This window comes from Portunus trituberculatus, chromosome 50, assembly GCF_017591435.1.
Source record: "Portunus trituberculatus isolate SZX2019 chromosome 50, ASM1759143v1, whole genome shotgun sequence".
Taxonomy (NCBI): Eukaryota; Metazoa; Arthropoda; class Malacostraca; order Decapoda; family Portunidae; genus Portunus; species Portunus trituberculatus.
Window position 1 is genome coordinate 7,261,832 of NC_059304.1, and position 8,188 is coordinate 7,270,019.

General features: G+C 38.7%; 1 protein-coding gene across 1 annotated transcript in view; it reads left to right on the top strand.

Annotated features, from left to right (window-relative positions):
• Positions 1-221: 221 nt before the first annotated feature.
• The window catches only part of LOC123499622 (sulfite oxidase-like), a gene marked incomplete in the record, with an annotated part of 57,820 nt that continues 49,853 nt past the window's right edge, over positions 222-8,188 (top strand). The window contains 1 exon segment of the mRNA XM_045247913.1: positions 222-475.

Consider the following 8,188-nt stretch of genomic DNA (forward strand, 5'->3'; position numbering starts at 1 on the left):
ATTTCATCAACTCGTGGAAGCCCTGTCGCCGTCGGCGAGTCGGCGACTTCTGCGATTCAGTGTTTACCTAGCTGTCGGAGAGGTTGGTGTTGCTGCGGTATTCCTCAGTGGTATTGTATAGTGTCGCTCTTGGTGTCTTCGGTCTACGAAAAGGTGTGCGTGTAATATTTTGGTGATATTAATGTTTCTAGAAAGTGGTAAGATTGATGCGAGAATGTTGCCTGAATAGTTAGATAATACTTATTTTTAAATTCATGTAATGACCAGCATATGGGGAAACAAATGCCAAGTTTATAGCTAAGTTAGTGGTACGGTTATAAAGTAGGAATTTATTACTGCGCTGATGATGTATTTCAGGTCAACCTGTTGGAATTTGTTGAATATAAATCTAGTTACCTTGTGGATCCACTGTCGACATAACAAGCACACAACACCTCGGGAAGCATTGCTTGATCTGAAGTCTGATTTTATCAAGGTCATTATTAATAATTTGTCTCTTGCTGTTTGCTCCGTCCTACATGCCGCTCGTTACCACCTGATTGATAGAATGTGGCCTGTAAAGTGGCTCTGATTGTGATTGCTTATCAGTACCGCAACCACCGCCGCCGCATGAGGCGTAGCCACCCGGTTCAGGGCCATATAACATAACATAAATAATAGGATAACAAAGGGCCACCAGGGCCCATCTAGGTTATCCTGTATCAGTCGCACAGCGACCTCGTCATCAGTACTTAAAAATACACTTACAAGTACACAATACATTATATACTAATTCTAAATATTTGGCCCATTAACAGGGCAAAGTCCTGCAGCGAATTCCTCTACTATCTGTGATCCCATACATGAGGATCATGTCTTGTTTAACTATAGTAAATTTCTTATAAAAACTATCATGCAGCGCTATACATAATCATAAATCTAATAAATTTAAGTGCTTATCTAATGTTTTTAAACATTATCAAACTAGTGCTATTTACAACATTCTCTGGGAATGCATTCCAGAAGTCTACCACCCTATGAATAAAGAAATATTTTTTTTTATATCTAACCTGCAGCCTTGCTTTCTAAAAATCTTCCTGCCATGATTTCTAGTCCTACTTCCCTCCTCCAAGGTAAAGAAAGATCTCACATCTATGTAGTTTGTATCTGAGAACATTTTAAATAACTATCTTATCCCCTCTTATACATCTCCTCTCAAATGAAAACATGTTTAATTCCTTTAATCTATCTCTATACTCCAGGCACTTTAATGCTGGTATCATCCTAGTTGCTCTTCTCTGAACTGCTTCTAACATGTTGATATCCTGCCTATAATGGGGTGACCAGGCCTGTATGCAATACTCTAAATGGGGCCTAACATAGGAATTATATAAGCTACGCACCACTTCCTTACTTTTATAACTAACATTTCTATTTATAAAACCCAGGATCCTATTTGCCCTATTTCTTGCTTCTAAACATTGCTTTGAAAATTTCATAGTCCTGTCTATCACTACTCCTAAATCCTTTCCCTCCTCTACTGCCTCTAGCCAACATCCCTCCATCTCATAGCTAAAGTTTGTGTTGTCTTTACCTAAATGTATAACCTGACACTTTTTAGAATTAAACTCCATCTGCCACCTGTCTGCCCATGCTATCAGCCTGTCCAGGTCTCGTTGTATTCTGTAATTGTCCTTTTCACCTTGTACTGCACATGCTATCTTAGTATCATCTGCAAACTTTGATACTTTGCTACTAATTCCTATATCTAAATCGTTAATGTACACCCGCCCGTCTCATTCACTCATTAATCATGCATGGCCAAGGAGTGTGGTGTGTTGTTGCATCACAATGTAAAGCTAGAAGGGTTAATGTTTACTATCGGTCTTTGTCAGCAGTGCATGACACGACGGTATGTTTTGAAAGTACACTTAACATATTTCTTACCATGATAAAGGTCAGTCCTTCATCAGTATTTTCTGCATCTTCCTTTTAAAAGAACAGGAAAATAACAAAACTTAAAAGCAAAAGGATGGCTAGTAAGGATGCAGGAAAAATACTACTACTACAGACAACTACAAAAACTTGAAAAGAATATCACCCTAAATTTCACTCAATAACCACTTAAATAAAGGGAGGGAAATGTCACGGAATCTTCTTAGCTAGAGAATTCCAAGGCCCTACAACTCTGATAGAAAAGGATTGAGCTATAACAAGTTACATGAAGAGGCTTAAATAGCTTCTTACTGTGATCTTTCTCTCTCTCTCTCTGTGATCATTGCTAACCCATTGTGAACAGAAGAGCAAGATTCCAAGCCATATTGAAGTCAGCTCAATATAACCTCCCTTGGATAGAATATAAATGAAGAGTAGCCAAATACTCAGTGTAAGAAAGGGTAACAGGCCACCAATTTGCTTAGTCCATCTTCAATGCACTGTTTTCAGAAGTTGTAAATCGCCTACATAACCAGTATGCTACACTTTGCTTTGGATACTTTGGAGAGAATTATTGCAGTTTCAACCAATACACCACACATAACTATAGACATTCACACAGTCTAGATCAAACTTCTACTAGCATTTCTAATCCCATTTTACCCTATCGGAAATTAATAATAACTTCAGGACAGAATTTCTAAGATTTACCTCAATTTTAACTCTGAATCCTTCCACAGCAGTCAGTCAGAGCGTACTGAGTGTGTTTGTGTGTTTGTTATTGATATTGCCCAGGTGCTGTAGTAGTCTGTCAGTTAGTCACATGTATGACGTTGAGTGACATGTGATGACGTATAATGGCGTGGGGTTACTTGCTGCCAATCACATTTTTTTTTTTTTTTTTTTTTTTTTTTCCTGCCAATCACATATGGGCATGTAGGGTTAGGTTAGGTTTTTTCAAGGGGTCAACTTTTGCTTGTTTTTGGTTTCCCCACCCTAAAACCCTGCTTTCATTCAAGCTTGTTAAACAGGGAAAAAGAAATTTTGCTAATGTTGGATATATTGGTTGAAACTTCAAATTTACCCTTGAAGAATTTTCCTGTTAGCGGCACAGTTGAAGTGGGCTTCTGCTGGCTCCAGTACCCTCCTCAGTCCTTAACCCTAGACTTTGTGTTATGGTTATGAGGGTTCTGTAGTGGAAGTGAGGGTATTCTGGTGTTGGAGGTTCATCTGGTATCCCACTGAGCCACTTGTCCAATCTCCTCTTAAAGCACTCCACTGTGATGTTTGTCAGATTGCAGAGTTCTTTTGGAATGCAGTTGAACAAGTGGGTTCTTCTGTTGGTGAATGTGTTATGTAGCAGTGTTCGCAGTCTGGCTGTTGAGCCCTGTGTTTCCTTTACATAACACAATCAACCTTTCCTGGGGTGTGGGTTTACTATGAAACTTACATTTGGGACTTTTCCCTCCAGGGTTTTCCAGACATTGATTATGTATCTTTCCTCCTCCTCTGCAGCAAGTAGAGTTGCAAGTGCTTCAGCCTTTCCCAGTAGTTTAAGTGTTGCATGCCCTGGATTCTATTGGTAAAAGTTCTTTGAGGGGCTTTAAAGGAGGTCATATCTTGAATTTTTATCAGGGGACCAAAGCTGATAGCAATTTTCTTATTTGGGTTGAACCATAGTTTTCCACAGGATCAACATGCATTTTTGTTGCCTGGTTTGGAATGTTCTGAGGACCCAGTTGGTCATTTTCTTTGCTGCATCTATGGTCTTGCTATAGTGATGGGTGAGTGATGCATTACTCATGTGCATGCCCAGATCCTTAACATGGTTAGTTTCCATGATGACTTTTCCCTTGATGGAGTAATGCATTGTCTGTATTATTTCATGCTCATCTCCATATCCGAGCAGTTCAAATTTTTTGCCATTTAGCGCCATGTTACTGTATTTAGCCCAGGTTAATATTATGTCAAGGTCCATTTGTAGCTTCTGTGTGTCCTTGACTTCTGTCACCTTTCGTCTCGTTCTTATGTCGCCTGCAAAGGAGATGACTTCAGAGTGCTCCAGGTTTTAGTTAATGTCACCTACATACATGATGAAAAGGAGGGGACCAAGCACAGAACCTTGTGGTACCCTGCTTTATACTGGACTGAGCTCAGATAGGATTCCCATGACTGACACCTGTAGGGTCCTTCCTGTGAGGAAACTATGGATCCACTTCCCAAGAGATCCCCTGATCCCATGGCTTTTCATTTTGTGTAATAATATGCCATGATTGACTTTATCAAAAACCTTTGCAAAATCTAGGTATATTATGTCAACATTATTTCCATTCCTTATATTTTGTAGTATGCCTTCATAGTGGACCAACAGCTGTGAAAGGCAGGATTGGTGTTGCCTGAAGCCATGCTGTCCGTTGTTGAAAATGTTGTTTTCAAAGAATCTGACCATGTTTGCACTAACAATCCTCTCACAAATTTTAATGATATGTGAGGTCATTGTCACAGGTCTGTACTGACTTGCTAGTCTCCTTTGTGGATATGTGTTATGATCCCAGTTTTCAGTGCCTGTGGAATGATGCCTATTTCTAAGGATTTTTGATGGTTTGGCCAGTTCTCTCTTGCATGTTTTCAGCCATCAGGATCTGCTGCTGCATTAGATGCAGTCTCTGCAATGGCTCTAATAATGTCATCTTCTGAGATGGTGATGGTGGATAGTTGTGGGTCCCCTCAGGAACAAGCTATGTGAATCTGTTACTACTTTGTCAGCCCTTGGTGTGGTAAATACACTTTTATACTGTGTTTTTAGTATGTTTGCCATTTCCTTAATGTTCCCTGTTAGGTCTCTGGTGCCATCTTTAAGTGAGCCAAAGGATGCTCTTGTCTTCAGTTTTTGGTTGGCATAAGTAAAGAAGTACTTAGGATTATCCTTAATGTTATTGATGGCCTGTCTTTCACTGTATTCACCTAGTTGTATTCACCTAGTTGTAATTTTATAGGGCCTGGGTATCATACTCGTGTGGCCCCGTCTCCATATCCACACACATCCAACTTTCCTTTAAAACTATGCACACTCCTCGCTGACACCACCTCCTCACTCAAACTATTCCACACCTCCACACATCTCTGTGGGAAACTATATATCTTCACATCCTTCAAGCATATTCCCTTGGCTATCTTTTTACTATGCGATCTCGTAGTTCTATTTAAATTTTCCTCTCAACATCATTTGTTCATTATCCACTTCATCCAAACCATTCAACAGTTTATAAACCTGTATTAAATCTCCTCTTTCTCTTCTTTGTTCCAAGGTAAGCAAATTCATTTCTTTTAATCTCTCCTCATAGGTCATTTCTGCCAATTCCGGAACCATTTTTGTTGCCATTCTCTGCAATCTCTCCAACTTCCTTATATGCTTCTTTTTATAAGGGGACCAAACCACCCCAGCATATTCCAATCTTGGTCTAATTACCGTACTAATTAATTTCTTCATCATATCTTTATCCATATAATGAAAGGCTAATCCAATATTTCTAATCAAATTATATGTTTCTCCAAACATCTTGTCAATATGAGCCTCAAACTGCCCATGGTCTTGTATTATCACTCCCAAATCCTTTTCCTTTTCCACCTTTTTCAACACTACTCCTTCACCCATCTTATATGACCCTCTTGGCCGTCTTCCACTCTTCCCCATCTCCATTACATGACTTTTGCTCAGATTAAATTCCATCTCCCACCTCTTGCTCCACTCCCAAATCCTATCCAGATCTGCCTGTAAAATTTCACAATCTTCTTCACTCTTCACACACCTACACAACTTCGCATCATCCGCAAACAAATTAATATAACTGTTTACTCCCTCTGGCATATCATTAATATAGACAAGGAAAAGTATTGGTGCCAGCACTGAACCTTGTGGGACTCCACTCTCCACCACCAACCAGTCCGACTTTGCATCCCTTATTACCGTTCTCATCTCCCTCCATCTCAAGTAGTTTTCCATCCACTTTAACACTTTTCCTTCAGTCCTCCATAAATCTCTAATTTCCATAGCAGTCTCATGTGAGGTACCTTGTCAAAAGCTTTTTTAAATCCAAATATACACAGTCCATCCATCCCTCTCTCTCTTGTATTTTGTCAACCACTCTTGAATAAAAGCTCAGTAGATTTGTTACACATGACCTCCCTTTCCTAAAGCCAAATTGATGATCCGATAATAACTTATGATCCTCCAGGAACCGTATCCAATATTTCTTTATCACCCTCTCACAAATCTTACCGACCACACTTGTTAAAGACACAGGTCTATAGTTAAGAGGCTCTTCCTTACTGCCTCCCTTATAAATGGGCACCACTTCAGCTCTTTTCCACTCTACTGGTACTTCCCGGTTTCTAATGAGCACCTTATAATATCATATAATGGATCTATCAATTCTTCTCTACATTCCTTCAATAATTTTCCTGAAACTTCATCTGGTCCCATCGCTTTATCATCTTTAAGTTCCTCCAACATTTTATATAACTCCTTTTAGGTATCTTAATGTCATCCATGTGCACATTTCCTTCTACATTCTGAGGCTTTACAAACATTGTTTCTTTAGTAAATACTTGTTGAAACCTATTATTTAGCAATTCCGCTATATTCTTAGGGTCATCTACTATCCCTTGCTCTCCTTTTAATCTTTCAATGGACTCTCTCTTTTAAGTTTACCATTTATGAACCTGTAAAACAATTTTGGATGTTCCTTACTCTTGTCTACAATATCTTTTTCAAATTTTCTTTCTTCCTCCTCCTTACCCTCACATACTCATTTCTTGCCACTCTATAATTCTCCTTATTTAGTATATTCCTGCTCTTTTCCATCTTTTCCAAGCCACATCTCTCTTTTCTTTAGCCTTAACACAAGTTGCATTAAACCAATCCTTTCTTCCTTCCTCTCTCGGTTTATACTTTGGTACAAATTTCATAACTCCTTCTTTATAATATTTCATAAAAATCTCATATTTTTTTGCACATCTCTGATTTGTAACATCTCCCAATCTAATGTTCTGAAATAATTTTTCAAACTTTCTGTGTCCATCTTTCTATAATTCAATCTACCACTCCTGTATGTCTCATCTCTCCTTCGCTGTGTTATTGCCATCTGCATTTCCATAACCACATTATCACTCTTCCCCAATGGACATTTGTATTGTATATCCCCCACATAGGTACACTTCTCGTGTTAACACCAAATCCAGTCTAGCCGGTTCATCATCTCCTCTATATCTAGTATTTTCTTTCACCCTCTGTTCCATCATATTTTCCATCATTAGATTCAAGAATCTCTCTCCCCATGCTACCTCTCCAACACCACTTACTAGATTTTTCTAATCCACTTCTTTACAATTAAAATCTCCTACTAGTATCACCTTTCTTTTTTCAGTTAATACACTTTCCAAACTCTGCAAAGTATGCTTGATCATATTGTCGTATTCCCTTAATGTCCAATAATTTGTTTTAGGAGGTACATAGGTCACCATGATTATTAATTCTTTTCCATCACTTTTTAACCTTATACTTATCACTTTGCGTTGTTCTCCCCATACCAAACCTTATCTACATTTATCTCCTTCTTCGTCATAATCATAACTGTGTAGTTGCTGGTTTGCTAGTGACTGTTTCAGCTCTTCTTCTGTTTCTATAATCTAACTCTTTATCTTATCTTGGGCAGTGTTATGTTTAGTGGCTGCCAGTGTCCTCCTGAGTTTACATAATTTTCTCATCAGGATTTTCCTATCTCTTGGTATGATGTTTTTCTTTGTGGCAAATATTTCTTGCAGACTTCAAGACATTTTTGGGTCATCTTATTAAGTATTTCATCTGGATCTTGCTGGTCTGTGTTCCAGTTCACTTTACTTAGTTCCAATTTGAGTTTGTCCCAGTTTATGTCTTTCCCATAGAAGTTGAAATCCATGAGAGAATCCTGGTATGTCCATTGTTTTGGACAATTACTTAAGATGGATACATTGCCAATGTTAGCACATGCAGTGATGAATTTATGGTATGACATGATAGTGTCTGTTGCTTCCAGTGAGAGAATCAAGCTGCTGCTATTCTTAATTATCGGGTCCAGGATGTTGTCTCCTTGTTGGCATGTGTATGCACTTGATTAGGAGATTGTGTGCCAGGGCTTGTTGTTTTCCTTCTTGTGTTGTTCCTTTAATGCTCATGTCAGACCAGTTTATGAGGGGAGGTTGAAGTCTCCAAGGATAATGACTTCCATGGATGATT